Source organism: Takifugu flavidus, chromosome 19 (genome assembly GCF_003711565.1).
Source record: "Takifugu flavidus isolate HTHZ2018 chromosome 19, ASM371156v2, whole genome shotgun sequence".
NCBI classification, from domain to species: Eukaryota; Metazoa; Chordata; class Actinopteri; order Tetraodontiformes; family Tetraodontidae; genus Takifugu; species Takifugu flavidus.
Window position 1 is genome coordinate 11,402,333 of NC_079538.1, and position 19,094 is coordinate 11,421,426.

Here is a 19,094-nt window from a genome sequence, read left to right on the forward strand (position 1 = left end):
GTCTCTTTTGAATGCAATATTGTTTTCCTTGGAAAACCCACAGTTACTCATTCAGTTAAATACTTATTTCTTTTTCCTCTATTGCTGTTTGAGCTCATTTTCCAAGCTAATTCATTAGTTTTTCTGACAGACTGTTCTTATTTAGAATATTCCTGAATATTGCAGAACCAAGTGCTGAATATGGAATATGACTCCTGAATGAATATAGTGTATATAACTGAATATCGTTTCTATCAGGGAGACGCCATGTCTCTTTTTGGATCAGGACTAATCAAACCATGTTAACATTTAAATTGGTGTCTTGCTGCAGGCTCAGAGATGAGCAAATCTGCCACTATGATGACAAACAAACCACGTCTCATTTTAATTCGTCTCTCATGAGTACGAGAAAGAGCGTAAAGGTCCATTTGCGTTTTACAGGGGAAAAAAACCCCGGCACACACAAACAACTGCTGGTGTGATGCTTGGAAATGTGACATCATGCCACAAATAAAAGTCAATCCCTCAAAGGCTACATGCTTTTTTCACTCTTACTCTCCCTGAACAGTTTCCCGCCTGCTTGCACGCAGGCACGCGAGCCCAGCGGCGATTGGTTGTTTAAGCAGCATGTACCCATCAAATCGTAGCTCCTCACCCAGCCTAGCTCTCTGTCTCTGAGGGTAAATCACAGGGCTGACAGACGGCGTTGGGGCCGAAGTGCTCCCGCAGCTGTGGAGGTCTTTTTTAGTGAGTAATTCGGATCTGGGCCCCAGCAGCCACCGTTTGCTTCAGATTCATCCTGGCTCCTAGACACAGGTTTTACTTCAACATTTGAGCAGAGCTATTTATTTTCCACCATTTGCAACGTGCACATTATTAAGCTTGCTGACCCCACTGAAGCTCTTTCAGCACAAGATCTGTTTACGTTCAAATCTAAAACCATTGGGCAGACATTGTTGCTGTTGTTATTGCTCAAATTACCTTGAAAGAGCCCCTTGGCTATCTCCAGACCAATAAAATGGTCTCACGAAACAAACAGTGTTTCATGTAACTTCATTTTCGGTCGACCATTTTAGGAGTAAAATACCTTAAAGCCTCTTCCTCTGTCATTTGATTTGCTTCACAGCAGTGATCAGTAGTGTAGCTGCAAGGCATATGGCGCAAAGCTAATGCAGGAAAGTTTATTAGCTTAGCAATTGCACCTTTATGAGCTTTCTCGAGCTCTCGTGGCGGTTAGAGCATCTCTGCTCCAGCTGGGTTTCTTCCAAAAATGAACTCTGCAATTGCAATGATTCCTTCATTCATCACACTGGCAAAGATAATGTTTAATCTACAAAGGAAGAGAGTTTATCTGTTATCTGTATGTCAATGACTGGCAGTCGCAGCTGGAGCTACTTTGCTATTCATAGAGTTGAGACTGAGCCGAGTCATCTCAATGTGTTCCACGGGCCATTAAGGGCACGATTTATATGCAGGAACCACTGCATGCTAAAAGGATGTGTGTGTGCATGCACCTGTGTGTCCAAGCATGTCTGTGTACCAAAGGTTGATGTGCATGACCTCGCTTCTCCATTCGAGTGGAGATGCAATTGTGAAGGCATCCACGTACTCCTTCCTCACCTAAACGCGCTTTTGTTTAGCCTTATTGCAGATTCATCACATTTTGTGAAATAAGAAAAGTAAAGTTGACCTTGTTCATGCTGTAAGCTGCTGTTAAAGGATTTTAAAAGCAGACATTATGAATAATACCAGAAATGATTCTGCAGCGAATGTCGTCAGCGGTGAGTTTTGTTTTAATATTAATTATTTAATGAATATAGAAGCAAACAAAGCTCAGCCCAGTCAACCACCTTCCTTTGGAATATGTAGACCTGATTCAGTCATTGTAGAAAAGTCAATGCACATGTGCAGCTGACTATTGTACCTGTGTGATGCAATCTTTCATCTGCTTGACTTGGGAGTTTAATCCTCTCCTGGGTTGTGGTTGAGGATTTCCAGATATTTCACCAGACTGTGTGAAGGGAAATGACTAAATTACATGTGAGAAAAATCTCCAGATGATCCGGCAACATGAGGCAGCAGAGAACTGCAACAAACCATAGCCGCCGTTCTCATCGCCCACAATTCACGCATGAACAGTTATCAGTCAATTCTCAGTCAATTATCAAATTCTGGGATTAACTAATTTTTTCTTATCTCCTCTGAAACTAACTTTTCCTTAACAGCAGTTTGAGCAACAGAAACAACTTGCGCCTCTCACCACATTATGAATATTTTACAACAAAATGGAGAACTTTTCTAATGCTCTCCTCAGAAAAGACAGGAGAGATGTACTTAAATATGAGAAGGAAAAAACTGTATTATGAAAATAGAAGCATGTGCATCCAAGAGCAATTTTAAATTTATTAATAGCAAACAATAAAAGAGGAGAGGAGAGGAGAGGAGAGAGGAGAGGAGAGGAGAGAGAGGAGAGGAGAGGAGAGGAGAGGAGAGGAGAGGAGAGAGGAGGAGATCCATACAGCCAGTACTTGCAGTGAAAAACATGATAGATAAGAGACTGATAATGGATAAACGAATGGATCATGCTAGTTGACAATGTAATTACTGTAAAAGCTTAATCGGTGTACAGCATTCATTAGTTTACGGTGATGGCAGAGAACACAGTCTGTGACAGTTATGGTATGTCTGAATTAGCTGACATATGAGCTATCATTAGTGTTAAGTGTAAATAATGAAGGGAGGTTGGTGATCTGAATATGAACGCTGCCCCTCCCAAGTTGTCAGCAAGTAATGATTCTCTCTGAATGGCGCTGTTGAGTTCCCATTACATTTATAAAACACTAACTGCAATGTGGAAAACAAATAACCGGCCTTGCAGAGTTCAATACACCTACTGTACATTTAATCACCTTAGATCAAGAGGAGCCTGAACCACACTCATGCAGGCGTCTGCACATCCATTAAGCGCTGTGTCGGATTTCCAGCTGTGAAATCTACCGCTGAATATGGAGTACATCCGTTCTGGGAAAGCGAGATTCATTGATCGCTGTCTCCCAACATAAAAGACAGTATTGATGGTAAACCCAACAAGGATCGGTGTAAGACACTCAGACAGGCATAAATCACACTCCACAGTGCAGGAATCTTACTGCAATGACCTCCGCTGGTCCCCTGCGCTGACATCTTTCAGGTTACACTTCTGCCCTCCTTGGAATTCCCAGAATATGCTTACATTCACATCTTCCTGAAACTTAAAGTAAATATGTAAAACCCATTCCAAGGACGACGTTATAAAACATGCATTCCTTTCGTACTCTCTCCACTCTCATCTGACAAGGCCACAGCTCCTGAACTGAATGAACCAGTAATAATGAGCAGTATGATAATGGCTACGCTACACCACGACCCTTGACTCCTCATTTAAATTCAGTCCAGTGATGGGATTGAATTTCCTCCCAGCCGGGTCCTTGAAAGAAGGACTCTCGGCCAACGGAGACCTTTGAAAAACATGACCTATTAAATTGGGATGCTGTAGCTTTTAATTAAGCCATATATAATAACTAACAACTATCAAAGTAATCAGAGAAATCCAAAAGTTAAAGACTGACTACAGAGACCTCCATCTGATACAATTACAAAAGTCTGATTATTCAGGATCTAATACACCTACCCTGAGGAGTTTCTAAAAACTTTGACATGACAGTAACATGACCCTAAGGAAGGAATATAAGTAAGTTTTCATGCCTCCACAGTGGAGCACAGCTACAAAATGCCGTTTTTGCAAGATATCAGCTGCTAGGAGTCCTGGCAATAACTCAATGGGGCATTTGTTGTTGTTTTTCCCCTTAAGTGTCAGATAAGAGATCATGAATTAACAGGGTTAGTGTTGCATCCAAACCTCTCTGATGTTCAGCACTGCGGGAAAATGCTAATAAGCTACTTTGCACACATAGTGCATCCTTCATTTTTAAACGTTACCAAAAAAATCAATTTTGATTAGGAAAAATAATGCCCACAACGATAAGGAAGGTAGAGGGAAAAGTGCAAACAACTGCACAGCGGCTCATATGTGAAATCAAATTTACCAACAGTTTGAGATGATTGTAATCAGGTTTTCATACTATAGTATACATGATGGAAAGCGCATGTAAAATTGTAAAACTCTTCAATTTTCTGTTTTCAAACACCAACGGACCACCAGTCTGTTCTGTCTGCTGTTTGACAGTTTTTAGACACCATATTCTCCACAACATATCTAGAGCAGGTGGTAGCAGGAGACACTGTGTTTATCTCCAGTAATGGTTTGGCATTCTACAGCATGCAGGTGTCATTACAGCAGACAGTGAGAAACATTTTTGTGACTCAACATGGCTCCTTGTAGCTGCGTGTCTGTGTGTCTGTCTGTCTGTCTGCATGCCTGTGTGAATGCACGTCAAAGCTGCCTGTCAAAAACTTCTGATGGAGTTGGAACACTGACATATTTCAGAGCTATAATCAGTCACAATGTGACAGAGAAATTACCACCTTCCCTCAAGAGCAATCAGTCAGTTCCAGCATCAATCAGCCCATCTGAGGCTGACACGAGTAGACAAGACAAAAGCCCCAGCGCAACTGTTGTCTGTGTTGTCGTCGCGGTTTTGAGGATAACCTGAGGCGGTGTTACACTCGATACATTAAAAGCAGTATTTCTGAAAATGGAGGTAGATGGTCTGTTCTTGGTGTTTGAGTGAAAATGACCACAAGGTTATCCCTGGGGAGCAATCTGACGGGGTGGTAAAAAGAAGGAATAGCCAATTACAAAGAGTGTCACAGCTGATTCCAATCAAGACCAACACTCTTTGTCCTTTGCTCTCCAAGCAGCTCTTTGCTCGTGTAGTGCCAATTTCCTGACATTAAAGCAATATGTTGGAAACATTGTTGCTATAACCAGTGACTCTCCGTCACGTTATTTAACATACCGTATGTTAACAAGATCAAACAATGCTAAAATATAAAAAATGGGGTTGAGTAAGTGCACACACAGAGTGTGTGTTACTGCACCAAAGAAGTGATGTTGTAATAATAATAATAATAATAATCGAGCCATCTCCTTCCTAATCTGATCCAGATGTGCTTGTGTTCCTTATCAGTTTATTTATGACACTGATGATGGAAAACTGCAGGATGCATTGCAGATGCCTTGGCATAACTACATAAATTACAGCAAGAGCTTCAAGAGTGTTCATATCTGCTTTTCTGTTTAAACTGTTTGCACTTTGAACGACTCGACGGCGTGCTACATACTGCGCTTGGCAGTGCTAGATATAATGAGCATGCAAAAGCCATGTGAACATCCTCCCCAAAGTAAGGGACTCTAGCTTAGAACCAAATATGTGGCTCTTCCACACCTAACAGACTAATCTAGAACTTTCTCATAGATGATTGGAAGCCTTCAGTGTTATCATGTATTTGTTTTTGCAAGTCTGGTTGGTTGAAGAATTCTAACCTCTTGAAAAACATTCGCAGCCCCAAATTTGTTTTGGTTTACCTGACCCACAGTGGGTTGTGACTGAAATAGAATCATTTAACTCCGTCTGACGAGCTCTGACAGACTTACCGAAGCTCTGCTGTGCAACCAAAGATGCCCTGAGTGAGGAGGTTCCATTTGATCAGAGAGATAAGACGGCCTCCGACTGGTCTAGCATGGCTGAGGGAGCGTGGCAGGGGGTGGGGGGAGATTTGAGAGTGGAGATGTGTCTGGCTGTGTGTATCGAGGCAAATATTTTCTGTTGTTTCCCCTGTAATCTGACCAAAGTAAGTGGAGGGAATGGAGGTTGAGGTGAGCGGTAAAGCAAATGTGTCACACTGGCAGGCCCCTGGGAGGACCCTGTAAACACCGCTCGGTTGCAGCTCTGATTACAGTGGGAACGAGGGAGCTGGGAGGAGTGGGAGGAGGAGGGTGTAAAAACAGAGGAGACATCGGGGTGAAAAAGACAGACATGGAAATAGAACACAGGAGATGGAGTGGAGAGATGCTAAAGAGCAGAGGAGAGGAGAGGAGGACAGAAAAGATGAAAATAATAGTGAATTCCTTCCAAATATGAGGATTTTTAGCTTCGGTAATAAAACATGAATATGTTTTAAGTCTCGCACTTTAATCAATATGCTTAACCTTCCCACCCCACTATTAGGCACCTAAAGGTAAAGCCTCTAGCTTGGTTCTGTTTTTATTTTTCATGACAGGTAATGTCCTCCAATGTATAACTCCGAAATATATGTGGATTGAAAATATGGATTTGTTTAGGCTCAATACTGCAGGTACACTAAATTAAATTCAATCCCTGGAATACTCTGCTCTCCTCTGTGCTATTGATCCATGCAGCTTTTCCAACATGAGTGTTTTTATCTGGTGGAGGAGGTATTTTATTTAATTTTCATTTTGGCCATGACAACTAATGATGCCGAAGAAACAGGAACCCTGCCCTCGAAACAGGAAATTGCATTGTTTCTCTCTTCTTGCCTTCAGCACATCAATGTCAAACATGCAAATTAATTTTCCAATTATAATGCAATTGATAAGCAGAAAACTGGAGCATTAAAATTGAGAATTAACCAATAAATTGGAGCACAAACAAATTGTGCCCATTCTATAAAAAACAGCATGACAGAGTTAACTACAGAAGACTGAGGCTGATTATTGGGCGTGTTTGGTTGTGAGAGCTTTTTGCTGGTCCTCATAGCAGTATGCATGCGGTGACCTCACAGGGATCAGGCTAATAATGTCTCAGAATGCGTCAGCTTTTGAAGTCACTCTTCTGCCGCAGCCTTGAGAGGAACAAAGTTCCCAACAGATGTGAGGCTGGATTCGCTTTTTCTAGTGTCTTTTGATACCTTATCTCCATTCAAGTTTAGGGCAGACGGATCACAAGAAGGATGTCCTCACGGTATTAATGTCATTCGCGGAATCACATGATTACATAAATGCATAACAAGCTCTAAAAAGTTCATTTTTGCCAAGGTAATTCAACAAATTCCATTTATCATGTGTTTCTAGTATCGCTGAAGAGCCCCAATATTTACTTCCACCACACTTATCACTGCAATTATTTTCATAAATTACAGACCGTTATGCAGAAAATTTGTCCAATTTTCAACATGACTGGGTTAAAAAAAGATTTTATTCCTATTTAGGTGACATATGGTTTCAAACAAGATGCAAATAAATTTCATTTGGTGTTATGGCAACATACCTGGGATGTAATAAGGATAATGTATCACTTGCAGCACGATACTTCAAGAACGCCAGAGGGTAGCACGTTTTAAATGATTCGATATAGATTAGATGGATCCTGCGTCATTAATCAATGATCAAATGAGGTAAGCAATCATAGTCTCACCACAGTAATGTAAGGAAACAATACTGGGATGGCTGAAGAAGTGTGAAGAGGAGTCAGAGGTTTGGACACGGCGGCAGCAGCAGCAGATTTCTCCAGTGTGACAAAGCTGCTGCGTCATGGCCCAAATAAGTCAGCCGGTGAAAAATGATCCACTGGAGATGACAGATGTTTAAGGAAGAAGCAATGATTAAACCAAAATACAGACAACCTCTGTCTCTCTGCATCACCAGACACCCCTGTTGCAATTATCACTCTCCCTCTCTCTCCGGTTCTCTCGCTCTGTCTCTCCCTCTCTCGCTCATACATCTTTTACGTTCCCTTCATTCCCATTATATCCTGAGCTGACTCCTCTGGACTGACAGTGTGGATGATTTCTGCTGTCAGGCTGGCTTAAATGGGCACCGTCACACCAGAGCTGCATCTCTCTCTTTCCCACTCTCTCTCCACTGATGCAGCCCTCGTCTTCTCTGTGGTTTACCCCCCCCCCTTCCTTCTGTCCCACCTTCTTTCCCCTCCAACTTCATATAGCCTGCAGATTTGCTTAGTTTAAAGTCGCCTCATAACTTTTCCTTTACTCTCTGATGCAAACTTTCATCTTTTCTAGATGAATAATTTGGTTTCAGAGGAAGGTCGTATACTGATGGATGAGAGCAGCAAAGCGGCGTTATGAATGTTCTCGCAGGTTAGATTCTGCACTAGCCTGAGGTCAGTGTTTGTATCCTCAGCTCATCATCAAATCTTTTAAAGCGTTCCACTGGTCCTGTTTCTATATGAGGTGAAATTAACTGTTTGGTGTGTGTGGTTATGGCACAGATGAAGAGTGGAGCAATGAATAGTTCAAAATGGCAGAGAAGCATGTGTGAAAGCTGTTAAAAATGTACTAATTCAGAGCCGCCAACACATTACAAGTGTGTAAATGAAATGTGAAATTTGCAGTGCTGCGAAGTTGAGTTGGAGCTGTTGAATGGATGTGCTGAAGGTGAAACAAGGCCTTGGCGTTCAAGTGTCACAATGGACAGGCTGAACCATCTCAGACTGCTGAGGGAGTGAGATGGATGCTTTGCTGGTTCAATCTTTTCCCCATTATCTTGGGCTCGGTTGGAGAATTTCAAATTCCGTTTCATTTCTTGCAAGCATTAAGATGGGTCATCTAAACTGTCCAACACATCAGTGGTCACTTTTATTCAACACCCATATTTGCATTTAATCACAACTCAGTATGTTCAAGTTTAAATACTTGTTCCACTTCTTCCCACTCTGTACTCAGCTGCTCTGAGAGGAAACCAAAGGGTTCCTGAGCTAAATAGGAGACGACAGCCTCTCTTCCATTTTCCTAGACTCTAATAATTCTAGGTGAACAACCTGGGACCACCTTCTTTGAACATGATCTCTAATACGTAGGTCCTCCCTATCTGAACAAGGGCCGGTAAATGACAGGAAACCTTTTAAAATGAGGTGTTGAATGTCAGAGTTTGCTACCCAGATCCCTTTGTCTACCAGGTAAAAGCAACTCAACTTCGTGGTCAGTTCTATCAGATTAGTGTAAAAAGGAAAAACCACATCCTATTTAACGGTCTGCATTAGAGACAACCCATGGCTTCACCAGAGCAAATGTTGGCCACAAACCACCCACCAACCTCATCTATCATCAGCAGTACTTAGGCACCAATAAATAAGGTTTCCCTTTCAATCAATAAAACAACTTCAGCAACATTTCTGAAATGATGGCTGTCAGTCGGCCTATGTGGGCAGGTGAGGCCGGCCGACAGTGGGCTGTAGGAAACTGGTAGAGAGCAGGGGCTCGGAATAAACAGAGTATGGGATAAATTGGTTTTCTGCAGTGAAGATGTCGGCAGCCATCGTCCTGATGATGAGAGACAGCTGGAGAGGCGTGAGGGGGGAAAAAAGGGTGCTGCTCTTTTTACAAGGAACATTTGTGAGAACCTGCAGATCACACAGAATCTTTTTTGTTATTTAAAGCTCCAAAGGGATATAATGGAGGGATGTATGAGAAAATCAAAAGCCAGAAAACTGCATATCTATAAAACACACAGCTGGAGTGAAAAGAAATGGCTTCAATGGATGTTTTCTTTTCAATTTGCGGTAGTGTCAGGGTTACCGACTGTATCAGCATTCTATATGTCCTTAATATCAACTCTTATTTCAGTTGTAAGAGGGCCAGGGAAGAGAAGCCGTAGCTATTCATCCCTATCACAGCCATTTTTATCAATTTGTCACTTTATTGATCGGCGGGGGGGACGCAGGGGCTCCGCAGCGTCTGAGCAGAGTTGAACAAGGAATAGAGATGGTACCACTAGAGTACAGCTGTCACACCAGATAGCTCAGGACCGCACTGCTGTGTGCGAGGGAGTGTGTGTATCTGATAGGAATGGGTCAACGCTTTTGTGGTGGGTCCCCTGATGCATCTGCTGTATGAGAGGAGATGGATGAGGCTCAGCAGAGCAACGTACCCTCTGACCCAGATAGTAATGGGTCTGTCACAACCTTCATTCACATGGGGCTAATACACACGCTGCACTAAAACACAAAACACTTTTTATGTGCTGCAAAAGGAGTCACGAGTCTCTGCACCCAATACCAGTAAAGCTTCAGAGCTGTGACTTGCTGCTCGCGCAGTCGAGCCGGGTGGGATCCGTGTAGGCTTCCCCGCGTCTATTTGTGTGACCAGACATTGGCAACGAGTCTGTGTTTGCTGCAATTAGGCTAGCTGTTGCTAATGGCTCTGTGTGAGTTGGTGTTGGTTGTAAGATGAAACACTCGGGGAAGGGCGAGACAGTATTTCAGGCGGTGCAGCGTTACGAGGAGGCTCCGTCTCGCCGCGGTCTCTGTCAGCCATCTGTCTTCCTTCTCAGGTTTTTCCCCAAGATTCCCCGCCTAGACCGAAGCGTCGCTGCGAGGCTTTTATGAATGGATTCCCAGAGGTTTTAGGGAGGACTGAATGTGAATACCCCTTTGATGTATGTTGCTCTGTATGCCCGGCGGCACGCTACGTCTGCGCCCAGTTTCAGAGAACAAAACAAAGTGATTTCTCACAATATGGAGATTATTCTTAAGAAATTTCCATGACCGAGCTAAACTATTTTTTTATGAAAAACTGGTGACTTAGAGAGATGTGAAATAAATTAGTAATGGCATAGGGATTTTGTTAATGAACAGAACAGGAGGATGGTTATAAAAGTTTAAGTCAATTAATATCTAATGCACAGCCACAGAAGGAAGAGCAGCCATGTAGAACTCAGCATACATGCACACTCCCACAAGCTTGTTCCACCCCTCCCAGGTTGTTCGGGCAGCGTGTTTTACTTATGGCACCTAGCATTATTTAAAGAGGCGTTCTTTTGTAATGAACAGTGGCTCAGACCAACAGGGACCAACCTGTGTGCGACATGCGCTTGATCATCCGTATTAAAGTTCCTCTCAACAGTTCTGAAGGTTCCAGTTACAGTCCTAAATATAAGGTTGGTTTAAAAAACCACTTTGACATTCTCTGTTCTGTTAGAAAACCACACTCCATGACAAGCTAGGGCTCATCAAGGTCTGGAGTTACCAAAGGGAAGCCAGCTGGGGACCGTGGAAGAGGAACCATGGTGCTTTGGTGTCGTGTAGAGCAACTGGGAACAGGGCCGTGTGTGTGTATGTGTGTGTGTGTTTACCCAGTAGAATAAATCTATCATTTAAGATCTTCCTTTGCTTTCTAACTGCCTGTATTAATTCACTAGCTGTTTTAATGTTTGAGATCCTTATTTTCCACAGTTTACCTGTAATTTAGTTTACAGTCGTTTTTAATAAAAAGTAAACAGGAAGTGATTACTGGCCTTTTTATTACCGAGAACCAAAAACTGCTCCTGTTTTGCTACTACACATTGCATCCCCACTCTGGAGCAATTCTTTCGCATATGTTTAAACCTTCTACAAATTTCCCAGGAAGAAAAAAAAACCCATTATAATTGTGCACGCTAATGCTGCAGAATGCCAAATTTAGGAACAAAGAGTGCTGCGTCAACAGTTGATATTTAAGGAGCACCTGAGCGACGTTTGCGCAGGCCCTGGAAACCCAGACACACTTGACATTCATAGACAGAGAAATTTATTGAATGATACAGCAGACTTGAAAAAAGAGACGGTCGTGCTCAGCAAGGGACAAACAGGACGCACAGTGCATCGTGGCATTTATCTAAGGGGCGGTGCCCTTTAACAGAAGTCAATTTAACAGCAAAACACAAAGGTCAGTGTGTTTAGCCTGGCCCCCGTGATGACTTCTAAACTACAGCGCAGTGACATCGACAACGATGTCTGGCCGTACTGTCGGCTGTTGCTGCCCTCTACTGCAGCAACCATGATGGAGGGAAGTGAAGTCCAAGATGTTGATGTGATGATGTCAAAATGTCTCAAAGATCCAACTGGGTTTTAACACAATCTTTTGGCTAAACATATTTCATATGCGGACATGGCGTCCTAAACTGCAGCACCGCGTGGGTTGTTTCTTACATTGCTGCATTGTTCAATGTCTGCAGTGGAGAGACAGCCTCTTTCCCTTCTGTCTACCTGAGGAGAGACAGGTGGACTCAAAGCTCTTAAACCGCTGTGCATCAAGAGAATAGACTTCAAAGATAAGCTGATTTATACACAACTTTTCACCTCAGGAATGCTGATAGGGGGATGTTAGCATTTGGCACGACAGGACTGTTAAAGCTGGCGAGGCTCTCTGTGATGCAGCGCATAGAGGGGCAAGGCTATTATTTCAGGTGTCTCCAAGTGCTTCGTCTCTCCCTCCTGATGTTCCATTCGGATAGAAACCAGCAGTATACATCACGTACAGGTGACCGACAACAGCAAACTAAATTATCTGCATCATTTCAGGCTACAAAAAAAAAAAAACCTCCTTGGAAACAAATGTGCACCCAGAGAGAACATCTTACATCCTAACTTGAAATGAATTGAATGCTTCTTCTGAAGGCTCCTGTAAAGTGTTTTCAAAGTGTAATTCTGAGTGTTTCTACTCAGAATTCTGCCTTTTAAACCTGCATACAGCCTCTCTAGTCTAATACCTTCCAACCCTGGTTTGCTGCCCAGTTTTATTTCCTTTTTTCTTGGCTTGACATGATCTCTTTTCTTTTGAAGAAGTCAAAAGTTTGACTCAGACTTTCGGTTATATCTCCTGTCTATCATCCCTTCTGCCCCACCTTTACCCGATCCTCCTTTTACCCCCCTCTTCTCTGCTCTTCTTCCGTTCTTGCGGGTGATGAGAAACATTATTTCACAGAGATTTTGCACCCATGAGGCCACTGCCTGGCTTTTGGCAGACGCTGATAAGGGATGATGCCGCTGTGGTTGCCAAACCGTACAAATTATTTCAGGAATAAAGAGATCAGAAGCATCTTTTCGCGAATCCTTCCTCCTTCCCAGGCCACTGTTCATCTGGAGTTTATTTTCTTCCAGCAGAATTTAAGTTATGTGAAACAAAGTAAGATTTAAACTGTGTTCCACACCAGAGTTAATTTATGAGGAAAAAAATCTGTTTGAAGCAGACAACCTGTGAAAATGTGAATGTGTGTGTGTGTATTAATGAAAGAAAAAAATTCCAATCTCATCTTTTTGCTGTCAAGATGGACGGACAATTAAATCTGGCTACGAGCAATATTTCCTAAAGGGTGAAGAGATCTTTGATCATTTCAAGCCTGCATATATAGGAAAGTGCAAGCAGGATCAAGGTTGTCAGGGGCAACAACAGCACCAACAACCACCAAAAGTGGGAGAGAGTGGAGCTGAGACAATCAGTGGAAAAGTAAAATATGTGATAAAGAAGTGCCTGCCTATGCAGAACTGAGATGCCCTAATTTGTACTCAAAGATAATTACTTCTGGTAATGAAGCGATTATCTCTTTTGAGATCATTTTGTCATAAGTGTAATAAATAAATAAAATTCCTCAGAGAGGTAATAAAGATAAATCTGGCTTACCCTCCATTTGCCATCTTTTTAAAAAATTCAAAGTGCTAGTTAGAAATGACAGCGTCAGTGTGGTTCAGACAGAGCGTAGATGCTGGAATATGCTGGCTAATTTGTTTCTAATCTGTTTCTTTCTACAGTATTTGTTAACTGTCTGCACTGAACAGTTAATGCTTCTCTGGCCTGAGCAAGAGACTCATTAAAATGAACCATATGATGACTATTAAATGTTTCCTCATTAACTGGAACTGTAAATAAACCATTGCCTCTGCCAGATGAATCCTACCGGACACAGGATGCTTCTACTGTGTAGCGATTTCTAACCTGTATTCTCAGAAGGTCATCGGGAGGTTCTATAGAAATGATCGAGATGCTCTTTTAGATGATTGTATAGGAGATCATTTCGACCCTTTATGCTGGCATGGACTTTGTTGCGGTTCATGTTCTAACAAAATATTTGAGCAGACATCAAGCATAGAGGGAACAAAAGCGTCAATTATTGAAGAACCTGCCACGTTTGCAGCAGGACTGTTGATTTCATCCAGCTCCTCGGGATGGTTCATTAGTTTAGGTTATTGTACTGCCAGGGACTGGTTAGCAGCACCGTCTCTCAACACGTCCCTGGCCGAGACTCCACGCATAATCATCAAGAGGAGCTGTCAGAGATCATAACAAGTAAATGAAAGAAATGGCTGGACTTAATGGAGCCAGACACAGATGTGTGACTGGTAGGCCATGATGATGGCAGTCTTTCATTTTCAGGTATGTTGAAGGTTCATAGTCATCTGCTGAATGGCCCATTACTTCTTATCAAGGATGAAAGCATACGTGTCTCAAAGACTTTATGTTGTGAAAGGAAAGGCTATGAAGAATGCTAAGTATTCCGCCTGCATGTCTTTGTGAGAGCCTTTCTTTTCTTGTTGTTGCATAGCTGTACGACACTCACACTGTCCGTCAGAAAAGCCTCAATCAATTAATCTGGCGGCATAATATGGGATTATTTAACTGCAAGATTTAGGGGTTGTATGAAGCCACAAATGAGGTGTTTTACAGAAAAGATCAGGTCGGATATTGAGTGTTTTTAATATTCTGAAGACGCTAATATTTCGTTCCTCAGTGCTGGTTTCAAGGGTAAACTGGATGGCAGTTAAACACCAATCCTTTGGTCTTCATTCGGATCTCATCACAGGACTCTTTTTTCGTTATCTCTCTGCTGTTTTTCCCATATCAGCTTGCAAGTTCAGGGAATTGTCCTCTGTAATTTTATCAAAACACAGACAGACGCAGCTGTAGCTGAGCAGAGCAGCTTTGGTCAAGATGTCCTTGACAACGGCAATTAACCCCAGTGTGCTTCAGTGGAGCCACTCAGTGGTCACAGCAGGTTGAGACTGAACTGCGGTTGCAACTGTAGGAGTATTAATGCTGGCTTCCCGGGAAAATGAGATAGTCAGATCCAGGAGGACTGGGCTTCAGTGACTGAATGGCTGCCAGTTTGGGTTGCAACAAACTAAATGAGAAGGATTTACTTCTCCCTTAGCAGCTACTTTGGAACAGCTCAGAAGCTAATGGCAGAAGATTGGAGCTCTCGGTGTTCAGCCACCAGATGTGTAAAACAGACAAGTCCGTGAGTCTGTGAGCAACTTTAAATCAATCCTTAATCTGTCATGTTGCTGTTGCAACATTCAATTAAAGCCCTTGTTTTTGTGAATTTTTTAGGATTTTATCAGTGATGATTTTACCCTGTTTTCTATGGGTTAGGTTGGCCCACTGACTCCTTACTGACTCACCTGTATGAATAAAGGATACATATTATCATTGTAGCAAACAGACGTCAAGAAAATCAGTGTAAGCAAAGGAAAGAAAGACTTCTGAGAGGACAGACAACAGTTTCCATCTGTGACAGCAGTGTTTCTATCACACAAAGACTTCCAGGACAGGAAAACTTACACATCAACAACATGTACTACAGCCCTTTAGGGAACACCTCCCCCAGTCCTTGTTTGAACAGAAAAACTACGTGTTTTATTCAATTTGCTGGACAAGAATTGATAACATCAGGGCTGTTATTGAAGAAGCGTAATGAAGAATAGTGTACAGGATGAAAGGGGCACCTGCAATAAATGAATCAGTAACGAGTAAAAGAAGCCTCACCTTTAATTGGAATTCATGCAAATCAGGGTGGAAGCATTAATGTTCACACATTTTTAATGAAAAAGTAAAGCAAATGCTTTTTTAAAAAACATTATTCATCTAATCAACAGCAGAAGATAGTAGTGGAGGTAGTGTTGGGGGGTGGGGGGTGTCATCAGCTCTATAACCATAACAGAGGAGATGCATTCTTCAGTGTCTGTTCCTTTCAAGCTTAAAGTGCACCTTCAACAAGAACTTCCAAAAATGTATTTTGTTGTATTTTAGCAAAATACTTTATCTTTGTCCTTGTGCACACATTTCCCTCTTTAAAAAAAAGCCTTTTTTATTCCATTACAAGCAAAAGGAAGTAGAATCTGTTAAGAACTCAGGTGTTTTCGGGAAAAATGAGACAAAAGTCTGTATTTGAGCATCAACCCATTCATTAAAACAAATGTGGGAAGGTTGGTGGATCACTCTCTGGAAGGCTAATTAATACAGTAGCTGATTCTAACTTCACACCAAGGCTGCAAACACCTGCTATAAATCACACGAAACAAATGCTGCACTTCACCAAACTTACTTTCTAAATTTGTTTTCATTTAATTTGATTTTCAGTTTAATTTTGTGCCATCTGTGCATCTGAGACTTCCCTCCAGGGCTTTCGTTTTGTGCACATGTGAGCGTGCAACGTTGCGGGGAGTAGAGGAGAGGAAGACAAGAGGAGAGTGAAAGAAGAACATGACAGGGAGCGAAGGAATCTTGCTGAAAAACAAGGGCGTGAAGTCTCATTTAGCTCTTGCAGCAGTCAAACCTTTCCGCATAGAGTGGGAAGGGAGCAGCCAAGCAAGATAGAATGGCTCTTTCAAACACCCTGATCACATGTTACACCCAATCGCTTCCAGCGTGTGAGGTGTAAAAAAGAAAAAAAAGGAAGAAATGAAATTAGGGAGCATTTTTTTTAGACAGTTGCAGTGCAGATGCTTGCAGTCGGGGCTATAAAAGGAGCTCAAGGAAGTGTAATCATAAAATAAAAGCTGCATTTAATAGATCAAATCAGTGCTTTTACATCTCAATATCCACTCCATGTTTTCATCAAGCCTGATCCATACTGCTAATTAACCTTCCCTGTGTGAGACTTATCTCAAATTGCCTGTGCAATGTGCAGATGTTCAAGAAGCATCTTTAAAAGCTCTGGTGAGTCTTTCTCTAACAAAAAATAAATAAATAAAAAATCCCCACCTCCGGGACATAGAAAAAGAAAAAAAAAAAGAGAAGATGATGAAAGAAGCAAATGCCAACAGCTCTATAATTAGTAGTGGAAATACTGGCAATTATGTATGCTTCATTGCTCTGGAAAGTGGCAAATGAGGAGAACCAAACTCAAATACACGTTCACATCTGCTTGTTTTGCAGCCTCAGATTCTGTCTTTATTTTTGCCATAAACAGATATTTGCCTGTTCTGTTACAATAATGTTGCAGGGTGACGCCAACAACAGGCAAAATGTTTGGAATGCACCTATTCACTGTCTGGTATCAGGCCGTATCTGTCACAGGACCTCGTTATTTAATAGCACACCAGAATTATGGATCTCTGAGTCAATGAAGTGTCTTCTACTTGAATTCAGGTGGGTAAATTCACTCATTTCTCTCCAGAAAACTGAACTGCCAACACTTTGGTGCATTTAAAAGTGTCTTTCCTCTAAAATAAATGATGGAGGAAAATTAGGTTTGACTCTTGGCTGTTATTTAACTGAGATATATATTTCATGATCACAGCGGTGGTATAAAGGACAGATGTGGCAGGTGTTTTAGCTCATGTTACACATTTAACAGCCAGAAATTAAAATCTACACGTTAAGAAGTCAAACTAGTGCAAATAAATCAGCCATTTTTATGATGGGACTTTTCATGATGGGACTATTAACAGGAATCTTTAACTATCAATATGATTTGCAGGTGGTCTCATATGTCTTTTTAAGAGGGTTAATTCGCAGTAAATTCTGAAGGAAAGGACTTTAATTCTGGAGAACACAGACATGACCTTTACTAAATGCAAAACAACATTTATCAAACTTAGATCAGGCAGCTCCGAGTCACTGATCCATCCATGACCGATGTGTCACAACATTTTTATTGGCACTTAAATCTAATGGAAAGTGTTTTTGTCGGCTGTTTACCTCACTGAGCTGTAAGATCCCGGGAGAGTCACTGAAAGGCTGTGGAAACCTGTCTGTAAGCAAATTAGAACACAAGTCTTCTTTGGTGTCAGAATGAGAACATTTTAAACTAGCAAGGCAAAACAGATGGCCGCAGCAGATTTGAGCCAGCAGCTGGACATCACACAACATTAGCTTTGAGCTGCCCTCTCGTGTCTCAGGACGATCAGACCGCCTTGGCCCACTGTGTGTGCCTGCAGATGTATCCAACATTTATCTGGATTCAGGAAGTATCCTTGCACCCACCCTACTTGTCTTTACACTCTCGAGTCTCAACTAGTGCATTTACAACTCTCGTAATGTCTTTATTACACCAATGCTGGTACAAAAAGGGGGCTAATAAGTCCTACAGGAACATTGTACTGTTTGCCAAGCAGTGCCGCCAATGCCAAAATCAACCCAAAATAAATGAAAGTTGAACAGGAAAAGTGTAAGATTGGATTCATGGTTGCTTGGCAGCCAAAGATTTGGTTTTAAATAGTTCTTTTTTTCCAGTGCAAATCAGAAAATGTCATTTTGAAGAGGATGAAATGAAAACGGGTGCCTGAATAGACATCTTCCTACCTGGCTCAGGCATCCAAAAAGGGCACCTTTATGCAAAATCTGTTAGACAGACATCAGTAAATGTGTCCACGGGCATCTTGGTCTTTGTCTCAGTGTTCATGGCTCTGACTGTATCCACCCACGCCTTTGGACATGTTAGCAACATACAGTATAGCAGTTGGGTTTCAGCACAGTGGGCTCTCTGGGAAATTGACAGGCAATGTTTGGGACCCAAACTTTTTTAATCGTGGGTCTGGGAATCTTACAAAGTCCCTCTTCAATATTGAGCGTTATCCCAGGTTGATTTACTGATGCGTCTCAGGGCTCTTCCACCATTAAGAGGACATGTATTCTTCTCTTTTCATTATCGTTCGGGATGAAAAGCTTTAATATCTCATCTGCCGACAGTTGCCAAGTACTACTCTACTGGGAAAAATAATAATCCTAAAACTAGTCAAGTCATGCATACGGAATGATGATTCCACTCATGCTTCTCTGTGTAAGTGTTGCACTGCAGGAACACTTACATCCTCTGTAAAGGTGCGTTCTTTAAAGGTTCGTCTGATTTATGCAAGGAATCCACTCTCTTTGGAAAACGTGTCAACTCTGAGCCTCATTGTTTATGCTTTGTGATAAAACTTGCAGACTATATTTTCTTTTTTGCATAATTAACAGGACTATCAGGTCTCATTTAACTCTGCCTAAATATTTCAATGTGCAGCATTTTGTTTTTCAAATGAGATGGAGCCTAATGCAAATGTGTGGTTAGTTGTCACCTATAACTTCAGAAAGTTGAACCAATGCACTGATTGGTCCATTTGAGCTTATTATTAGAATCTTTTCATGGGTATAAAGACATCTAATACCAGTAGAAAACACAC

At 41.8% G+C, this 19,094-nt stretch overlaps 1 protein-coding gene across 1 annotated transcript in view; it reads left to right on the forward strand.

The window, feature by feature from the left end:
* The window catches only part of nrxn3b (neurexin 3b), a 302,073-nt gene that overhangs the window by 60,207 nt on the left and 222,772 nt on the right, over positions 1–19,094 (forward strand). The gene's annotated exons all lie outside the window — the stretch shown is intronic.